Genomic DNA, 21,122 nt, shown 5'->3' on the forward strand with positions numbered 1-21,122 from the left:
TGAGCCTGGTCCTCAGACAACTCTAGGGGATGTACTTAGTTTATTTCTGCAACTTGTAGATGTAATTATATAATTATTATATTATATATTATATAATAATTATTATTATTCCCTACTCAAGTGAGTTGTAAAGCCCACTTGGTTTAAATGAAATAGCTATTTACAAATTCTCAACAGTTTTAGTGCTATATGTTGTTTTATCGGGTATTTCTTTTAAATGTGTTGAATTAAACTCAGTCTAAAAAGCTACACATTCCACATATTTGATACCAAATTAAAGAGAAACTTGTGTTTTTTAAAATGAAAACTTGTGAATGTCAATTTCTTTTTGTTTTTGAGATAGAGCTGTTTGTTTGGATTGAGTAAGAAAATGCTCATTTATTTGAGGGTTCTCAGTGACCTGCAGCAACATTCTAGAATTCTACTGGGGTCTAGAGGGTTAAAATACTGTTCACTTCATTTAAACATTAGAAAGTTTGTAGTAATTCCAAGTTTAGTTGAGTTAGGACTTGGATAAGGCCATACCTCTCTGGCTCAGTTTGGGTTTGGACAGACTTTGGGGGGATTTAGGTTTGTGCTTACATTTCTAGACTGAACCAGACATCAACATCGAGCCATCTGAGTAGTTCAGGTTTTGCTTGACACAATAAGCGGTTAAATGGCTGTTAATGCGTCCTGCATGCTATTTGCAGCCAGTGTTCCCTTTAAGACGAAGGTGTCCAGTCCTGTGCCATGGAAGAGTCGGCAGGTTTTCCAACCAAAACACCACAGCAGCTGATTTCACTGACTGACAAACCTTCAACCAGAGAGCAGGACCTTAACAGTGTTGCTGTAGCATTTGGTTGGAATGAAAACCTGCAGACTCGGGCTTAGAGGAAACATTTTCTGCAGCTGACCAAGAACATGACAGTACTTTGACCCTACGTATTTTGTTGTTTAGCATGTTTGTCAACTTATTCAAAGTCGAGCATTGGCACAAAATTACGAAATTATGGCACTTCACAGCTGGAATATCATCTTATGACGGACTACTGACAGTAAACTGTAGGAACCAGTATTAAATCACTCTTACTACCTATAGCTCTAGCTGAGAGAAAACTGCTGGTGCTCAGCGCTGTGAGGAGTGGATCATATCAGTTCAGCAGGCCGCCATTTTTATGCACTTGATCCGTTAAGGCACAGTGTGTTTTGAGAGCAGAGTTCAATTCATTCTCAATTCAGTCAACTAAGGAAGTGGAACTTAAGTACTGAAAAGGTTTGAGCATGATGATATGCTGTCATACCCAAGACAAACTGAAAATGAAACCGGTTTTGGTTTGCATTTACATTTTGTGTTCATTGAAGTGGAAGTGCGTTGCCCCCTGGCCTGCGCTGCAGCCTCCCAGCCTGAAGGGGGCGAGTGACGGCGGCGCCCAGCGTCTCTAGTTGGCTTTGGCTCAGAGTTGGGTCCTCTTGCCCGTGACGGCCTGGAAGCCGGTCTTGATGCTGCGAGAGTGGCAGCTTTCACACTGCAGGAAGTAGAGGCGAGTGTCTTTCTGCAGGATGGTGTCAGGTGACCGGCAGGTGTGACCAGCCCCCAGGCGTCAGGTCTCAGCCTTGCTGCCAATTTGACATGGTGGCCAACGGTGGTACTGCAGCCTAAAATTCACCTGCGGCCCAAAAAGCGTTTTTCCCATAGACGGCCATTGTAAAAGACAGTCCTCTAAAACTGTTAAGAAGATACCTACAATGCCACACAAGACCTTAAAACACTCTTTCAATTATGTATTTTTTAATCATGAAGGCCGATTTTTTTTAAAAATCACTCAAAGGCTGTTTTTTGTGTGTGACGTCACCCCAGGGTACGAGCCAATCACGCGCCTCTGAGCTCTGCGTCGGGGACGAGCGTCCTGCTTCCTCTGCTGCTCCGTCTGTCAGCTGTGTTCCTACAGTCCGGCTTCGCTTTTATTAAGATATTAAGTATTTTACATGAGTAGCCCACCGGTATTTAATATGTAGAGATAAGAACAGATCACGAAAAGGGAGGTTTGGGATTAGGTGTGTTTTCTGTGCTTGTTCATGGCATGGAGATGTAGACAGCAAGCTAACTATTAGCCTTGTTTTTAGCCTACTTAGCATGTATTCCACAGTCTGTCTGGCAAACCCAACTAGTCTGATATTACATGCTATTCATCACTTTTGTATTTCGTTGTGAATTAACGTTATGTTCTTTTTTTTAAATAAACGATTTTAAATAACTTGCCCTGTACGCGCTTTCTAATTCAGTTTCATGGCAGTATTGTATGGTGCTGTGTGGTGAACCTGCATGGTAGTGACTGTGAGTCTAGCTGCCAGTCAGAGTTCCACTGTGTTTCTAAACAGAAGCGTTTGTGGCTGCTGTGTAGGGAAGTGAACCAGGTCCACATTTAGTTTTGACAGATGAACTAACTGTATGATGACATCTTGTCAAACTACCATGGCACAGTGCTGTAAATGCTTGAACAAGGATACAGGGCCAAATCATGTTTTTCATTACCTAGTTCTGCTAAGTAACTCGAATAAAATAGCAAGGAACTGAACTTTCTAAATCCTCTTACAAAACTTGAATAGGTTATTTACAAATAAAAAACTAAACTAGATCTACATGTTGACGCTGAATGAACATTAAGTATTGAGGGGCAGACGAATATGAACTTTAGGAGATTCCTTCTCTCTCTGCTCTGCTCTCTCAGCCGCCCCTCCCCCACCAAACTGTCCGTTCCCACACTCCCAGCTGCAGCTTCTCGCTCCCAGCTTACTTGATGACGAGAGCGCGACTGGGCTCGCTCGTGGGCCCGCTACTCCTGGCGGGAACACGTAAGCAGACACTACTGCGCAAGTTCCATGGGCCGCACATCACGGAAGTAAACCAGGAAGAAAATAACTTTTTTGGCGTATGCGCTGGGTGAGCAGCTTATGTTCAAATGAATGGGCGGCCATTTTTCCGTTCATCCTCCAGTTAATATAGAACCTCCTTGGGTGTGACACGTCACGTACTCCTCTGGAAAGAGAGGGGAGGGTTAGGGTGGAGCTTCATTCATTCATTCATTCATTCATTCATCACTCATATAGATCATGTGAGGAGGGAGACGTGGATTTTCTGTCCTTCCACAAGACAGAGGAGTCCCAGAGTTTTCTGCAGCGCCATGGGATCAGATGAAATGGGTGTGGGAGAAAGTCAGCAGGCAGTATGTAAAACTGCCAGATTTAACAATATCTCAACACGGGGAGGAAATACATGAGGTTCCACAGATGTAATGGACGCACCCATTTAATGAGGCATGCAGGGTTGTGTTGCACATGGAGCGCTTCAAGTCATTTAATGTACAAATACCAAGAGGAGAAAGAGAGAGAGAGGGAGGAGAGACAGACAGAGAAAAGGGAAAGGAGAGTCGGGAGGCTGATGATTTTAATCAGTTCTGTGACTGGCATTAGATCATATTGACACAAATCTGCACTTCGTTATCATTTTTTTAGTTTTTTTATTTTGAATCTTGTTTTATGGTTCTGAATGTACTTGTCAAGCACTTTGTTCGATATACTTAAAAGCGCATGAATTTGAGCAAATGTAAGCGTTTTTTTAAAAGAGATTTTCCCAGACAATCCAGGTATTCAAACCGACGACCTCCCCCTAATAATTTCACATTCTTCAGTTTTAACATTAAAAAGTCCGGGTACGCCTGGGCTACTGGGCGTTGAGATTTGAAAATGGCTCTTAAACAAGTAGATTTTCCAAATCGAATTCAAAATCCCTGGTAAACTCATCTGTGTTCACTCGTTGGCGCCGGACCAGATGTAAAAGGACTAAGGCTGCTGTCACCTCGATGAAATGCAAGCAATTTGGGTGCAAGATCTGCTCACACAAGCCTCTGAAGCTGTGAGCTGAATGTGGCTCAGAGGAATAATGAATGTGCAGGTAAAAGTCAGATCCAGGCACGCCATGAGGGCAGCAGTGGATCCAATCCTCTGCTTCACATCTCCGCTTTTCACATCTTGTTTCCTCACACAAGGCCTTTAAGTGCCATCCAGGTTTTTTTCCTTGTTCAAGGTTTCAGAGGAGCCTTATATTTTCTATTTTCCCCCAGAATAATTACTGTTTGGTGGTAGAGAACCGTCAGCCTGTCTAAACCCAGTCCTCACTCCCAGTGTCACCAGCTAAACCTCTTGTACAGCCAAGGGAAACTCGGTCATGTTATTCAGCAGTGTGGTTTGCTCAGAGAGATGTTCTGGTAGATCCTAGGCTGCATGAATCTGTCACACATTGTTCTGTGGAGTTTGCTTTGGAGACAACAATGAGGATCAGGAAGGGAGACTTGCCATCTGTTGACTGAAAGCAAACCAGGGCCGGTCTGAAGTCAGTGTACAGTGGTGACTGGTTTGTTTAGTTTGGTTCTCTTGTTTATTGTTGCTCAAGACTGTGGTTGCACTGGGAATAGGGATGGGACGATATGCTTATCTTACAGTATCATTTGTATATTCAATATAACCACAATACAATGTAATAAAAGTTCAATGACAAAGTCTGATGTTTATTTCTGAGCCACAAATCTTTCAAGCGATGGTACGGTCTAGCTAGAATGTAAACAATTTAACTAGAAATAACCGCCTCGCGGTTGTATGCCTCCGCCAATAAACTTTGCTTTATCATTGCAAGGACAGTCTTTATTTATTGAACATATATAATTAATGTGATTATTAGATCAACTTAAAGGATTTTGGTGTCTGCAAAAGTAAGTGACAGCACTTCCACCGTTTTTGTAGAATGACCCAAGATCATTTTCTCAGCTACAGTGGTAAGCAAAACATTATGATGTCACAGTGAAGGTGACCTTTGAACTTCTGGATATAAAATGTCATCACTTCATTATTTTATCCTATTAGACATTTGTGTGAAATTTTATCATAATTAGCGTATGAATTCTTGAGTTATGGCCAAAAATGTCTTTTGTGAGGTCAGAGTGACCTTGACCTTTGACCTTTGACCACCAAAATCTAATCAGTTCATCCTTGAGTCCAAGTGGATATAAAAGGCGTTCCTGAGATGCTGCGTTCACGAGAATGGGACGGACGGACGGACAACACGAAAACATAATGCCTCGGCTGTCACAGGTCACAGGCACGGAGGCATAAAAATGCATAACAAAGTGACAATAATATAATTTGGATGGAGAGCTTGTGAAACTGTGATGGTCAAGCGTCTCAACTGTGATTACTACAGCAGAATAACATGGAGCTAATATCACCATTCATTTTTCTGACCCACTATACGTATTGTCAATTTTTTTATTGATATACATATATTGAATTCTGATATATTTTCCCATCCCTCTCCCGGGTGTGAAGGTTTGCAGCTGTATGAATGTGGTGCTCAGTCTACCTTCCCTGGATAATTAAACGTAAAAAAAAAAAAAAAAATGTTTTGTGTTGACCATGTGGCTTCATTTTGCATCTAAGATACTTCTATATAATCTGAGATATTACCTGAGATATTAATATAGTGTCAGAGGCGTCATCTGAGATATCAGCTACACAAACTGCAAGCCACTCTTGTTAAAGGGGCACAAAGTAATCTATAAACTCTACCTGAATCTATTGGTGATCAGTAGGAATTCTAACACTGACAGAACTTCTCTCCTCGTAAACAAGTCTCTGACCCTGCCACCACCTCCCATTCCCTTGAATTATCATGGCTTGTAATCAAGACAAATAAAGTCACATTTTCCCAATGTTGAAGTAAGCTTGCTAATTAGAGCAGAGATCCAACAGAAATGTCTAGTGAAGAGCCAATATAATAATAATAATAAACTTTTCTTAACAATGTTACAAAGTGCTTCACAAAAGGATAAAATACAAATACGATAAAACAATAATAATACAATATAGGTGAGTAAAATGAAATAATAACAAAAAAATAATAAAATTCACACAGAGATAAAAACTTTTCTAAAAAAGAATGTTTTAAGAAGAGATTTAAAAGCAGTGACAGATTTAGCAAACCTAATCTCAGCAGGTAACTCGTTCCAGAGTTTGGGGGCCCGGACTGCAAAAGCCTGATAGCCCTTAGTCACCAGCCAGGCTCTGGGAACGACCAGAAAGCCACTATCAGCCGATCTAAGAGGGCACCCAGGCACATAAGGGGTTAGTAGATCTTTGATATAATTAGGGGCCTGGTCATGTAAAGCCTTGAAGGTCAACTGTAAAATTTTAAAATCAATGCGAAAATGAATGGGAAGCCAATGCAGGGAGGCCAGAATTGGAGTTATATGATCTCGTTTATTGAACCAGTAATAATCCTAGCAGCAGCATTTTGAACCAACTGAAGGCGAAAGAGAGAAGCCTGAGTAATACCTGTGTAGAGGGCATTACAGAAATCTAAACGAGAAAAAATAAAGGCATGGACAACCTTGTGTAAATCCTCAAAGGTTAAGAAGGATCTAATTTTTGAAATTAACTTAAGTTGAAAGAAACATGATTGTACAACCTTCTTAACTTGGTCATCAAAACAAAGGCCAGAATCAAATAAAACACCCAAATTTCTTGCAGTTGGCTTAATGTTATGTGAAAGGGCTCCAAGATTGCAGGCTATCTGCCTGAAAGACTTGGGTGTGGCAAACAAGGTAATTTCCATTTTGTCATCATTAAGTTTGAGGAAATTTTGAGAAGTCCAGCAATTGATATCAGAAAGGCAGGTGGTAAGTTGGGTTAGGCTGCTATGAGTAGTGGGTTGTAACGGGATATATAACTGGGTGTCGTCAGCATAACAATGGTACTGTACATTGTGCTTATTAATGACCGATATATATCACCAATATATCACCACGCTGAATACTGTAATAATAAAAATGCTTCATTATTTGCCATTGAGAACGAGGCTTATTGGCCTTCGTAGCTGAAATGTGTTGAGATTCCGGCTGCTCACTTGCAGCACCGTCCTCTACTGCTGAAAAGGCAAGTAGGTTGGGTGGAGTTTTTGTTCCCAAACAGAGTCCAGGCTGGAAAGTGAGTTTTGAACGCCAGTAATCGTTGAGTCATTGGTACTGATTATCAACCTCTGTATATTGTGGTCAATTTGTGCTATGGGGCAGTAAAAACCTTTGCCCGTTTAAATAGTCTTGCAAACTTCTTTGTTTTAAAGCGATGGAACAAACTGCTTAACATTCATAGATTCAAATTATTCAAAATTTCGGTCAATCATGGACCTGAACAAAATCATTATCCTCTCCCATATTATGGTTATTTTGTGCTATGGGACAGTAAAAAATCTTACTGATTGCCCCTTTAAGTAATGCAAAATGTGGACTTACTGATGTATCTTCTGAGGACGTTTTCGATCTGTTTTTGTTGAAATTGCCCTTTAATCACCAGCTGGTTGTTGCCGTCTATAGAGCCACTGAGGTGAGGAGGAGAATGGAACAACAAAATCAGTCATTGGTTCATCCACTGTGTTTCCTGTACAGCTTTGTGGTTGGTGGTGGGGTAACTTTGGTTCTGAGGTCCAGGGTTCCCACCGTGGCTCTGATGGAATATTTTAAACAACTGAACATTTCTTTTTTTTTTTTTATGTATATCATGTATAAAAACAGCAGAAAACTACCAATCCAATGCAATAAATGTGTTAAAGAAGTTGTAAAATACATTATGACATATTGCTGTAAAGCGAGCCATCTGTAAATTTCTACGATATTCCCTGATTCCCCAGCCTGGAATAAAACTCAAAATTACATGACATTCCAGGAATTCCATGACCAGTGGGAACACTGTGAGATCCAGGTTGGACCCAATATCAAAATGACTCTTATTTAGATATTTAGATGATGATATATTGCCAATTGTGCTGTAATTGCAAAGGTAATATATTTTGGGCAGGTGATCAAATTGCATTGTATTTACCATTATGTAGCTGCAAGGGCAATTTTCCAACTGGATGTAAAGGAAACGCTGCACCCATTTTCTACATCAATCTTGAAAATTTTAATAATTTGCTAGCTGGTCTCCATTTGTCATGTGTGTAATACCTTGTTCCCAGCCAATAGAAAAGCCAAGAGATGTTTGGGCTGTCGATGTAAGCTGGAGAGAGAGAGAGGGGAAGAAGAAAAAAAAAGAGAGAGAGAGGAAGAACAAGAGAGAGACGGAGAGAGAGAGAGAGAGAGACAGTGACAGGGTGAGAGTGGAGAAAACAGATTAAAGATACATTATGCAACTGTTTCCTGAAAAAAATATTGTCTGATTTTCATTTTACAGTCTGGTTCTGGTAACCCCAAAGTCCTATTTTCCACAATACACAAACTCCTCAACCCTCTGGACAATCTTTGACAGTCAACACATGCAAATCCTTCCTGTCATTCTTTCAAACAAAAATAGAGAGCATCTATAACAATTTGGTCTGCCCCCCCTTCTCTCAATCTTCCCCCTCTTAACTAGGCAGTCCCTGTCTCAGCTCTCCCCAGTCTCCCCTACAGACCTTTCTGACCTCATGATGGGAATGAGAAACACCTGCAGCCTGGACCCTGTCCCCTCTAGTCTTGTCAAGGCCCGTCTTCCCACTTCTGTATATGTCCACTCATCACCAGGACAATAAACTCCTCCCTGACTACTGGCTCCATCCCTCTCGCCCTCAAACTTGCTGCCGTCACCCCCATCCTCAAAAAACCTGGGCTCAACCCAGACATCCCCCCACCTGTGAGAATAATATTGATAATAATCTCGATATTGACAGAATATTGATATTGTGGTCATGTAGTTTAGAGGATTCAGAGGATTTGGAGTAATAAGAGCAATTCAGTATCGGTTCTTACCGTTTGCAGATGTCTGTGAATATTCTTGGTTCCCACTCGGACCACCTGAGGCGGCCTCATGACAAACTTCCTCTTCTCCCCAGCCTCCATGTCTGGGTTCTTCTCCCTCATCACATTAAACACTCGGTTCAGAAGCTACCAGAGAGGAACACGGGAAGAACACGCCACCGTTATTCAACAAATTTGCTTTTGAGGTGAAAAAATAAAAGAGACATGATTTGTATAGAATTATAGAATTTTTGCTCTCTTACTTATCCATTATCCTTAAGTCTGTCTTGTTCTGTGGATGTTTGTTGTTGTTTTTTGCAGGCTTGTTTAGATGTTTTGTTGTGTTATGGATGTATGTTTTAATGAAGCGCACTGCAGCAAATTCCAAGCAACTGTCTAGCTGATGTGGCAAAAAAGTAAAGTCTAAAGTCTAAAGTCAAGTCGTCTCTCTTCCATCTGCTCCATGTTGTCTTCACTATCGACCCACATCAACCGGATACAGGTAGCAGGAAATACCAAGCGGCCAATGACAGTTCTTGCAGTCCTACGCACAGTTACTATGGCAACATTATGGAATTATAAATTAGTCTTACAATCGCAATACCTACGAAAATGAGATTCAACATGGCGGTGCCCAGCTGCTAGATACAGGAGCTTTGCTGTTTACAAAAAAACAATGTTTTGTTTATTGCTCCTACTGCAGTATTTCAGGCACCAGAACACTTTAATACAAGTAAACTATCGCTCAAACACTGAGCACTTCGAAAGTGGAGGACCTGCAGAGAGTTCTCAACCGATTTTAGCCTAAATCCAGTGTGAAATGCAGGGAGACATGACAACCAGATGACTGGACAGACCCGGCCAGAAGAAAAAAAAAACCTGATTCTTGCACAGACAGGAACGATCTGGACTTCAGAACCACTGATGTTGAGGTGAGAGGCTTTGATCAAGAGCAAACTTTACGTTCTTGGCGGACTTCATCAGCAGATGAAGGAGTTCCGTTGCAGTTAAGAATTCACACATCAGATTGACACACACTTCAGAAAGAGAACAAGACTCACAGTTCAGTTTACTTTGAGATTTAGCCTGAAAAGACAGATGGTCCTTTCACAGTTGATAATTAGAGAATTCTGTGCATTAAAACATCTAATTAAGTTTTGGTCTGTGTGTGTGTGTGTGTGTGTGTGTGTGTGTGTGTGTCCCTACCTCATCATATGTGTAGTCTCTCTCAGAGCCGGCCCAGGCAGGCCCTGATTGGGAGCTGAAGGTGATGATGTCATCAGCGTTTTTCCCTTCCTCCTCCTCCTCCTCCTCCTGACCTGAAAAGAAAAAAAAAAAAAAAAAAAACATACATAAATCATCTGGAGCGTTTTCTGGTAAAATCCAAGACAAACTTAATCTCTGTTGAAATAAACATGTTTTTATAGGGATTTATGCGTGTGACTGTTGTTTCTAAATTTGCTCATAATGTATACACTCGACAGTTTATTGCCCATTTATCACATATCACATAAACACAGAGGATCTCAGAGTGCCATAAAGTCTTTTACAAGAATCACAAAGTATTCCTCAGCAGCAGAGAATCAGAGCATTCAACAAAGACTCTCAGAGTATCACCAGGTTTACTGGAAATGATGAAAAGCAGCACAAAGCTCAGCATGAAGCAAACTGCAACACACAGCATGTGGCACACAGGGAGACTACCAAAAAGAACACAGTCAATTAAAAGACAGTTTAGACCGTCATCACCTTACTGGTTTATGTTATTACATTATTTAGCAAAGATATTGTTATCAGGCCTGTAATGTAGTAAACTAGTAATAACATAATAAATTATTACGTTATGGGCAAAAAAAGCTATTACGCTAGAGGTTCAAGATTTTATTATGTTATTGGATTTGTATTGGGTTATGGGCTTTATTAAATTAGATTTTTATTACATTATAGGCAGTTATTGCGTTTTGGGCCTTTACACATTTTTTTTTTACATGTTTTGGGTCTTAAAACATTTTCTGTTGAACACGTTTCCCAGTTTTTATCTCCTTTTTTATACATTTTACTCTTACTTGTTTTGATGCCTTTTTGTGAAGCACTTTAGATGAGCGCTATATAAAAGTTTATTATTGTATATGCATATGTATACAATATACAGCTTATCCTGAATTTTACCTTAACCAGGATAAGAGCTTTAATCCAAAATATGAGCAAACACATGCAGTAAAATGCATGTTTACTGCTACCTACTAATACCTATTAAAAGAACAGAATAATGCAAAAAAAAAGCTGCAAAACAGGTATCATTAGCAATGTTTATGATCCAAAAAATCAGAAGTTTTGTCATCATTTGTGAAAGTGGGCGGGGCCTATGGTGTAATAACCATGTAACAGCCGGTAAATCAAAGTCCATTAGCATAATCGGTCCCAAACTTCTCAGCCTCGTCTGGAATGGCATTTCTAACATGCATACCAAATTTTGTGCCATTCGACCAAAAGGGGGCGGCGCAAACGCCCAAAATGTACCGTTCAGAAAAGGCTTGAACCCCTTTCATGGCCGCTTGCGGCTATATTTTTCCATTGTTGTTGTTTATGAGCAAGTTCCTCGCTGCAGGTGGCATTTCATTAGATTTCCAAAAAAAACCTTAACATCATATCCATGATCACTTCCAGAGTTGTTATGTAACCCGCAAACCAATAAAAATGTTTCAAATTAACCGCTCGCTCTTTGATTGCTGTTTACAAGTGTGTGGGGTTTCCTGGTAATTTGCAATCTATTAAATCCATGTTTACAGCCTTGTATCGTTTTCAGTGAACAGCAACAGGTAAACCAATTAATTAATCCTTCTTTTAGATAGATTTATGAATTCAGAAAAGCTATTTTCTGGGCACAAATACTGTATTTCAGCATCATCCTGTTTCACATTCACACACATTCACAGTCTCCTACCTGTAGCCACTGGGCCGCTCTGCTGGAGAACAAATGTGTTCAAGTAACTTTGCCAAGTTAAAAAGTGGTGTAAAAAAATGGGCAATGTTAAATGGCCACAGATCACAGCGCTGTCATGACATGAAACAAAACTATAAACAGAAATCCAACTGACCGTCATCTTTGCTCTCATCGTCCACGTCATCCAGGAAGTTGACCTGTTTTTTCTTCTTCTTCTTCGTTGGTAGCTGCATGTCGTCGTCCTCGGGGCCCTCCGCCAACTCTGCCTCGATCTTCAGTTCCTGTTGGGAAGACGGCTTGTTTGCATTGGTAGCTGAAACCGAGCGACACAGCTAGCAATAAGCTCACAGCAGGAAACATTTTCCTCATATATAGGGCTTTCAGGTCACCCTCTGGCAGCCATGTTGGAGGTCCACAGCTCTGAACAGCTGACTGTGTTTCTGTCCGTCTCAACAGAATTGAACAGACGGTTAATTTCTGTCTGTTTCTGACTGAACTGATAATTCACTGATCCATCTGATTGATTTAGTGTTTAGATAATGTCAGCTTGTTAGCTAGCTAACCATAGTATCTGGTCAGCTAACCATCACTGTCTTGTTGTTAACACATCTGATTAGCACACTAGCTAACGTAGCTAGTAGCAGCTAGCGTTAGCATGTTCACATTAACATCAGTGTGTTTGTTAGCTAGTTAGCTAGCTAACAGTTTGTTCAGGTTAACTGAGCTGACTCTTCTCAGGCTACAACTCTTCATGTTTTGGAGTAGAGACTAGGGCTAAAGACAAGACAGTTTACTGTGTCACAGTAACCTACATTTGGAAACAAATCCACCTTATCACACTATTCACTTTTACTGAGAACGTTACTGAATGGATCTACAAGCTGACTCAGCTGCTCTCTGTTTCTAGCTGCTTGTTACAGATTTACACTTTATTAACTAACAGACAATGCTACAATGTTCCTCCATCATGGAGACACAGCTGGTTGTCAGCAGATTGGAGATGAAACTGTAAGACCTCAACAGTCACGTCAAGACAAACAACAAACCAACATTCCTTTAAATGTGAGCCAACAAAATCAGCATCAGCACGAGAATGTCAAAACACAGGCACACTGTCCATCACACATACAATAAGACACATGGATAGACACACACATCCTTGGGTTGTTATTACACTAACTGAGCACTTTATTAGGAACACCATACTAATACTGGGTAGGTATCAGCCTTCAGCTCAGGGTCAACCGGCCACCAATGTGACATTCGCCTCAAGGTTCGACGTGTTGCATTCTGGGATGCTTCTCTGCTCTCCACAGTTGTAAAGAGGTTATCTGAGTTACTGAAGCCTTTCTGTCAGCTCTAACCAGTCTGGCCGTTCTCCTCTGACCTCTGACCTCTGACCTCTCTCATCTGGCACCAACAGCCATGCCACGGTCAAAGTCACTGAGATCACATTTTTTCCCCATTCTGATGTTTGATGTGAACATGAACTGAAGCTGCTGACCTGTATCTGCATGATCTCATGCATTGCACTGCTGCCACACGATTGTCTGATTGAATTGCATGAATAAGCAGGTGCACAGGTGTTGCTAATAAAGTGCTCGGTGAGTGTATATTGTGTTGTTATTCATCAGCTTCCTCTTACTCTAATTCTAACCCTGAAAATTACCCTTTTCCTAAAGAAGTCTGGAAAACGGTCCTCACAAGTGATCGTTTTTCAGGGTTGTGCATTTTGAGGGACAACCGGATCTCACAAGAGAGTTAAAACACAGACACACACACACACACACACACACACACACACACACACACACACACACAGAGAAAATGAAAGAATCCCCACTGTACCTTCATTCCTTCTTCTAATTCGCTGTCAAATGTCTTGGCCTTTTTCTTCTTTTTCTTCTGGTTGAAGAAGTTCAAGTCGTCCAGGTCATCTGAAATGTCTTGTGAGCAGAGAGAAAGGGGGGGAAAGAGAAAGAGAGGGGGGGGGGGGGCAGAGAGAGAGAGAGAGAGAGAGAGGGTGGGTGGGGGGAGAGAGAGAGGGGGGGGGGGCGAGAGAGAGAGGGAGGGAAAGAGACAGAGAGAGAGAGGGAACAAGACAGAGACAGAAGGTAAAAGAGACAGAGAGGAGAGAGAGAGAGAGAGAGAGAGAGATTGTGATACAGAAATCCCTCGGCACATTAATTACCTTTTGCATGTTTTGCATGATTTTATATGTTCAATTTGAGTCAAGATTAATCAAAACATTCCCCCATCTCTCCTGCGGGAGCACTGCAACAGCCACTGCTTCCTCATGTGTTGTAGAGAGCTAGAAAGGCTCATTGTAACAGAGAGATCTGATAACACACACACACACAGTAACACTGTGACACACACACACCCATGTGCCCCAGCAGTTTGGTTCAGAACGTTTGTTCCGGTGCGTTCACAGCCAGCATGTTCAGATCGGTTTATCTGGTGGTGCGGTTCGTTAGGAGTGAGAACGTAATCCAACGAACCACAGGAAACCACCCCAAAACACAAGGGATTATGGGTAGAAGGAGACGGGTGTGGTTCCTCATGCTTGGAAAGCCTAGCAGAACAAAATGAAGTCTGGACTGATGCTGATATTCAGCTGTTTCTTCATGTGTTCTTAATTGGTATGAACACCACAGAAGAAGAGACAGACAAGTCCATCATGTTCAATAAAGTTAAGGAACTGGAGTCAGATTTGTTTTGACTCTCAAACCTGCAGGATAACATGAGACCAAAACTGTCCAATAAAAACACTACTAGTATTAGGACTGGGGTTATAATTTATTCAGATGGCAATTTTCTATTCGGTCAATTTCGGTTCCTTTATATTTTCCTTTTCCAAAGTCCAGACTTTCCCTCATTTCTTGACTTTCTTACGTGTGATTCTGGTCAGTGTTCAGCATCATGTATGCTGATACTGGCTGGGCAGCATCAACATCTGGTCTTCATCTCTAAAGCTGAAGACTATTCACTACAACAAATATCACAATGTGTGAAACAACAGCGGGTCTACAACTATATAGTCATGTGTTACTGCTTTTCCAGACCTGGAAATTAGAAAAAACTATTTACAGACTTTCACAGATATGAATCAAATGCTGTTATTTGGAAGATATCGCATTTATCCCTTTTTAAGAGCAGAAGTAAAACAGACCCACATTTTCTGTCAGCATTATTTTTCAGAAGAAAACTGGTTTGGTTTTGCTGTGAGATCATGAAAACTGATCTGTGTGCTAGATTAATTACATCAATAAATCCACTGAAGCGAGATTTCCTGGTTGCACTGCATAACAAAAATGAAAAATATAGGTTACAGCCTGCCAGCTACACAACTTGCTTCAATTTACTTCAATAAAAATAAGGGGCTAAGTGAAATTGTGTCCAAACCTCCCCGATAGATAAGGGATACCCAACCTGTATCACTCTAAAAAACAAGCAGAGAAAGACAAGAAGAGTTTTGTTTGTAAGGCATGAAAGTCCGACTCACAGCGCATCTGCATCACTCTGTAAACAAGCAAGCAGAGAAAAAGGCAGTGAGCATTTCATATGGCATTTTATCATTTAGAAACTGTGTCATCATCCTGCGATAAGCCGCTCTCCCTCCGCAGGCTGAGGTCCGGTCGGAGCTGTACCTGCGTTACGGTTTCTAAAGGTGCAGAAGAAGAGTTGTGGGCTCTTACAGCGCGGTGTCGTCATCTGGGAGTGGAGGCAGAGCCGGGTGGGAGCCTGATGAAAACACTCTGCAACAGTGACTCATGGATAAGGCACGAATGGCGCTGAACTGCCTCTAAATTGAACAGCCTTATTTTTCCAGGGTGGAAGAGAAAAAAGCTGACTCGTAAAATCAGTACTTTCTCTAGACTCATCTTTCAACTTTCTCTTAACTTTCTCCACTCAATCCGCAGGGCTGGGAGGCGTACTGCTGCAGATTATTAAAATACCGTCGCATTTTCACCCAATATACACCAACAATATTTTTTATTGTTGTTCTTCTTCAAATCCAACAAAAGTAACAATTGCACATGGTGCAGTTTTTACAACAATACTTGAGAAAATTGCATGGTATTATACCATTTTGACCACTAAATTGCCACTCCAAGGCAATTTAGTTACATGTTGAAGATGTTGAGAGGATTTGATATCACAATGTAACTTCCATTGGATAAACTTAATAGTGTCAAACACTGTAAGATAATGAGAAATAATAGAAATATTAAGCTGTAATAGTTTGGCCGTTTTGCCCAGTCCTTATTTTTTTCCCTCTATATTTACTTTTCTTTTTCAAGGGGTGGAAGACAAAAACAAAGCATATTCACATTAAATTATAGCCTAAATGATCTTATTTCTTTATGTGTGATTGACTTAGTCACTATTAGGGCTGTGCCGATGATCGTATAATCACGTGATCGCGATTATATAAAATATGGACGATTATTTTCTATAATTGTCTGATTCCAGAAAGTGCCTAAGTTTCGGTTTCTTTTTTGTTTTCTCTTAAATAAATTAACCCACATAAATAAACCAAAGTGTGTACCTGTCTCCCAAATAGTTTCACTACTCTAACAAGCTTTTAAATTAAAACTCTGCACTGCAGTGAGATGAAACTAATATTAATGCAGCACACACTCTTTGAAATGTGTCGACACCAAATAGCCTATGCTTCCTGTGACCGTAGCCTATAACTGCAGTCAGTCATTCCTTAAAGGTGTGTTTGTCACTGGAGCAATAATAATTGGGCTAACGCCTCAACTACACAGCATGCATAAGATTTTGGTATCCAAGCGGCATTTTAAGCTGCTGTACCAGGTCCGTTCTTGTGGTCTGCGTTAAGGTTAGGGTTAGGCTTGTGTTGTGCCTGTCTACATTTTACCTCTGGGTAAGTGAACAGAATTTCTAGTTTTGCTTTGTTTTCCATGTTATTTTATCTTAGCTGGTCAAATAGACTACCTGTAGGCTAGTGGTTGCTTGTCCCGGTTGCAACCGGTCCCAAAGGAGCAGCGCTCCTGACACAGAAAGATTTTTCTTGCCCTTGATAATGATGATTAGTTATAACAAACTTTACAGTAGGCCTATTCTCAATATAACACTCATCTATAATTCCCAACAATAGGCTATTAAGGCGTGTGCCTATCAGGCTTGATGTAATAATAACTTTTGTATTATTTGTATAGCACCTTTCATACACAACATGCAGCTCAAAGTGCTTTACATCAATAAAAGGCAGATAAAAGACAGATAAAGATAAAATTCATATAAAAGAACAAGCAAAATGCATTGCATTAAAAGAATCAAATCAAGTAAAATAGAAAGATAAAAGAACACAAGAAATACTCCCACTTTTAGATTTGGTAGGCCTATTTAGGCTAAAATTCTCAAGTGGGTCTGCTATTGTGCAAAACAGTATTTCGTTCAATTAAAACATATGCAAACAAATTTTTGTATTAAACCTTAAATAATAGGCCACACAAAGGCGATGTCCACTTTATTATATCATGCACAGTGCGCAGAAAAAAAACACTTTGTTTTTTGCACTGGCAAAAGAACTGGAGTTGGTCCCCGGGCGCTGCCCACTGCTCCTAGTGTGTGTATAGGATGGATCAAATGCAGAGGACAAATTTCCCCATGGGGATAATAAAAGTATACAAAATACAAATACAAGACAAAAGATACAAAGCCTAAATGATGAAAATCAATTCAAATGAAGTTGTTGTTTTTGGGGGGTTTTCTTTTGCATGTGTAGTTGTTTTTGAGTCTCATATTTACCCATCTGTTGCTGATATTCATGTTAGGCTTCCTTCAGTGATGTTTGCATCAGTTTATCTGCAGCCTACATGGTCACTGTTCATTTATTGCGGTGTTGTGGAATATTCCAGTAGGCGACTCTGCTTGAGAAGGAAGCACGAAAGCCCCCGGGTGAGGATGGAGGCATTTTTCTTGTGCAGAAATGTTCTGAGTGTGCTGTGGGGTAAGCCCGAACATTATGGGCACGGCGTGATGAAAGTTTTTCATAGCGCGGCTGTCCAACACACTTCTGTGTTCATGCCACGCTCTGTGCGGTTACTCACTTACTTCATTTTGTTTAGTTAATTTTGTTTTGTCATAACACCATGTCCAACCATCTGTTTATTATCTATAAACATGAGGAACATGAGGAAGATTAATGTTCCATATAGGAGTACTATTTATGTCACTTTTTTTTTTGTTGGCTTATTGTGGCCAAATAGAAGGCTTCTCCGTGGCTATCCATAACCTCATCTCCAACATTTATTTAAGTCATATTGGTTTATGTATCTTGTATTTTGATTTCTGACATGATGATAAATTACTATAATAAGAAAAATCTTGTCAGTTACATGGCTCAAATATTCAACAGACCACTGCCTAGTCTGACAAATATAGAAGCCATGCAGTGCCTGAAATTCATTTTCCAAAATGGGGGAAATCCCCCCTTAAATGCTTCACATAGGGGGGGATTTATATACTTTGGGGGGGGGGGGGGGGGGGCTGTGAGTTTAACTACAGGTCTTACATTGTCCTATTCTTACCCAGAGGTGGTAGCAGTACACAAATTCCCTACTCAAGTAAAAGTGCAAATACTCATCAAAAAATATACTCTGGTAGAAGTTGAAGTACCGTTTAAATCCTTTACTCAAGTCAAAGTATAAAAGTACATGGTCTTAAATTTACTTAAAGTATTAAAGTAAAAGTAGTTCTCCAAAATTGACCCCTAAAGGACTAGCAGCTAGTCCTTTAGGGGTCTGGTGCTTTTTTCTGAGCGGGTTCCCCTTCAGATGATATAGATTTATGTTTTAGCCAGCGGTCCGTGTTTGCAGGCCTTCAAGTTCACATCATTGAAACCTGTCTGCCTATGCTAGCGAGAGATGCTGCAACAGCAGAGGGGCTCGTAGCCTTGTAGAGAGAGAGAGAGAGAGAGAGAGAGAGAGAGAGCGCCCCAGGTGTGTTGTCAGTGGAAGTCGGCCCGTCTGATGCAGCTTCCGGCCAGTCGTCCCGCATTCCATAACGTTGGCGGAACATTATTAGACATCGCTGTAAATGTGTGGACTTGCGGGAATCGATGAAATTATGCGCAATACCCGCAATCCCGCACTGAAATTCAGCCCCTGCCACGCCTATGGCTCTGATCCAGCTCCGTTCCAGATTGGCAGCTGAGCAGCTGCATTGAGGTAAATAGCTGCGTACCCTTCCGACGTGAACAGACGGACCAGAAACGAACCTGTTTATCTGAGCCTTTACGCTGTTATATTGTTTTAAAAAATAAAAAAAATAAAAAACTGATAATCGTCAGCTAAAAATTCATAATCGGCACAGCCCTACTCACTATAAACCCTACGGATCCTGCCATGTGTCTGTGTGTGTGTGGGTATGACTTAAGTCACTTTCAGGGACACAAACCAGACTTAAGACCAGTAGATTGGGGACGGCTTGTGCAATTGGGGACAAAAGCCGTGTCCCCAATTGGTAAAAAGCTGATTTTTGGGTCAGTGGTTAAGGTTAGGGTTAGGGTTAGGTTTAGGCAAGTAGTGGTTATGGTTATGGTTAGGGTAAGTCTCCAGGAAATGAATGTAAGTCTATGTAAATACCCCAAAAGTGACATAAGTAAGACTGTGTATGTGTGTATGTGTGTGTGTGTGTGTGTGTGTGTGTGTGTGTGTGTCACTAGAGTCCAGCTCCAAAAAGATTCCAAACCGCCCAACTCCATCAAGTCAATGGACCACAACCCAACTTCCGATAAAAATATAAAACCAATACATTTTTTCCACAAGAGGTTCTGGTCTCAGTAGCTAATTTCACTTCTTCTAATGTGTGTCCATCTGGAGATTTTCAAAATAATTGTGTCATTAACAGGATATAATGGATGTAAAACGGGCTCTGCTTCCTAGTGATTGACAGGTCGCCCATGAATCGCCTCCACCCTCTGCCTCTCTCTGGCTGCTCCGGCTCCAAAAAATGTCAACATGGTGGCGACCGTAAACCCCAAACCCCAAACCGGCCCTTCAGAAGACAATGGGGGACGTCACACTCACTACTCTGTTGTTACAGTCTGTGGTGGAGACAGGGGAATGACTCCTGTGGATCAAATACCTAACTGCTGTGTTGGTTTTGATGAATGTGGTTGAGCATCATCGTGTTGCTGAATTGAACCAGACTAATTTCCAAACCTGTGGCCAAACAATGAAAAGTTTCATTCCCAACTCAGACATCCACCATTTGAAAAATGTGACTCCTACGCTTACAAAATGATTGACAGCACAAAATTAAAACATGATGCAGGACAGGAGGTACCTTTCTTCTTTCCCTCGTCCTCGTCCTCGTCCTCGTCCGGCTCTCTCTCCTCTCCGTCCTGCTCGCCGTCTTTGTCTTCCGGCGGTGCTGCGTCCTCCCTCCGTCTCCTCCCTCCTCATCCAACATGAAGGGCTTCTTCTTCTTCTTCTTCTTCTTCTTCTTTGACATGTTGGGGTCGAAGATCATCTAGGAGTAGAGGATAGGTACAGTTCAGTTTACTCTGATATGTAACATAATGAATGAATAACAGAGGTTATACACCGGTAAAAACATGATAACAGCTAGCCACAGAAAGCCAGGATAATAGCGGAAGACGGGTGATTTTGTCTTTTAAATAAAAGTGTCACGTTGGTCACTTTTTGTGGAAACTGTCTAGAGAACAAGAAAACCGCACCAAAACACGCAGTGGTGTAATTATATATTAAATATGGTGTAAAACGTAAGTTATTCTCTTCCTCCATAGCTACATTTTGGCAGTTACAATTGACCAATAGCTAACGTTATAGGGCATTGAAACATGATGTTGTGAAGTATATTTTGGGCTAAAAACTGTTGTTTTAATACATACTGAATATATTCCTTAAGTGTGTTCTTTATCTTCACTTTTGCCGTCAACAGACGATGCAACACAACGTTCGCCAATTAGGTTTTATTTTGAAAATGTTCACCGGACGTCCTACCTTACATTGTGACTAGCTTGTCAAGCTTGATACTACTAACGTTGTCTAGCTGGCTAATGAACACCAAAGTTACTCCTCCTCTCTCAGCCGCCCAGACACAAGATGTGAATATAAAAAAAACTCACCTTGTCTCCCGACATGATTGTAGTTCAGATGAGAGTTGTTTTAAAGCATCTGAGGCGATGGTCAGTTTGGTTTCTAATAGAGACAGTGCATAAAATAGGCCACGCCCATCGTGGGGGAAACCGCTGCACCGCTCTCCATTCACTTTGTGTGACTGAATGCACATCATTGTCATTATTGCCCAAATTAAACATGCCTAAAAGCTGTTGTGTGTTGAGATTCACAGCCAACAAACTTAAAAACCACGAATGA

General features: G+C 41.0%; 1 pseudogene; it reads right to left on the reverse strand.

Annotated features, from left to right (window-relative positions):
- Positions 1-1,421: 1,421 nt before the first annotated feature.
- On the reverse strand, positions 1,422-20,887 carry LOC139666172 (eukaryotic translation initiation factor 2 subunit 2-like; annotated as a pseudogene).
- Between the last annotated feature and the right edge of the window lie 235 nt (positions 20,888-21,122).

The sequence above is a fragment of the Centroberyx affinis genome, unplaced genomic scaffold, assembly GCF_046629955.1.
Source record: "Centroberyx affinis isolate AG114_WGS23_722 - 3 ecotype Tasmania unplaced genomic scaffold, CSIRO-AGI_Caff_v1 ptg004850l_1, whole genome shotgun sequence".
NCBI classification, from domain to species: Eukaryota; Metazoa; Chordata; class Actinopteri; order Beryciformes; family Berycidae; genus Centroberyx; species Centroberyx affinis.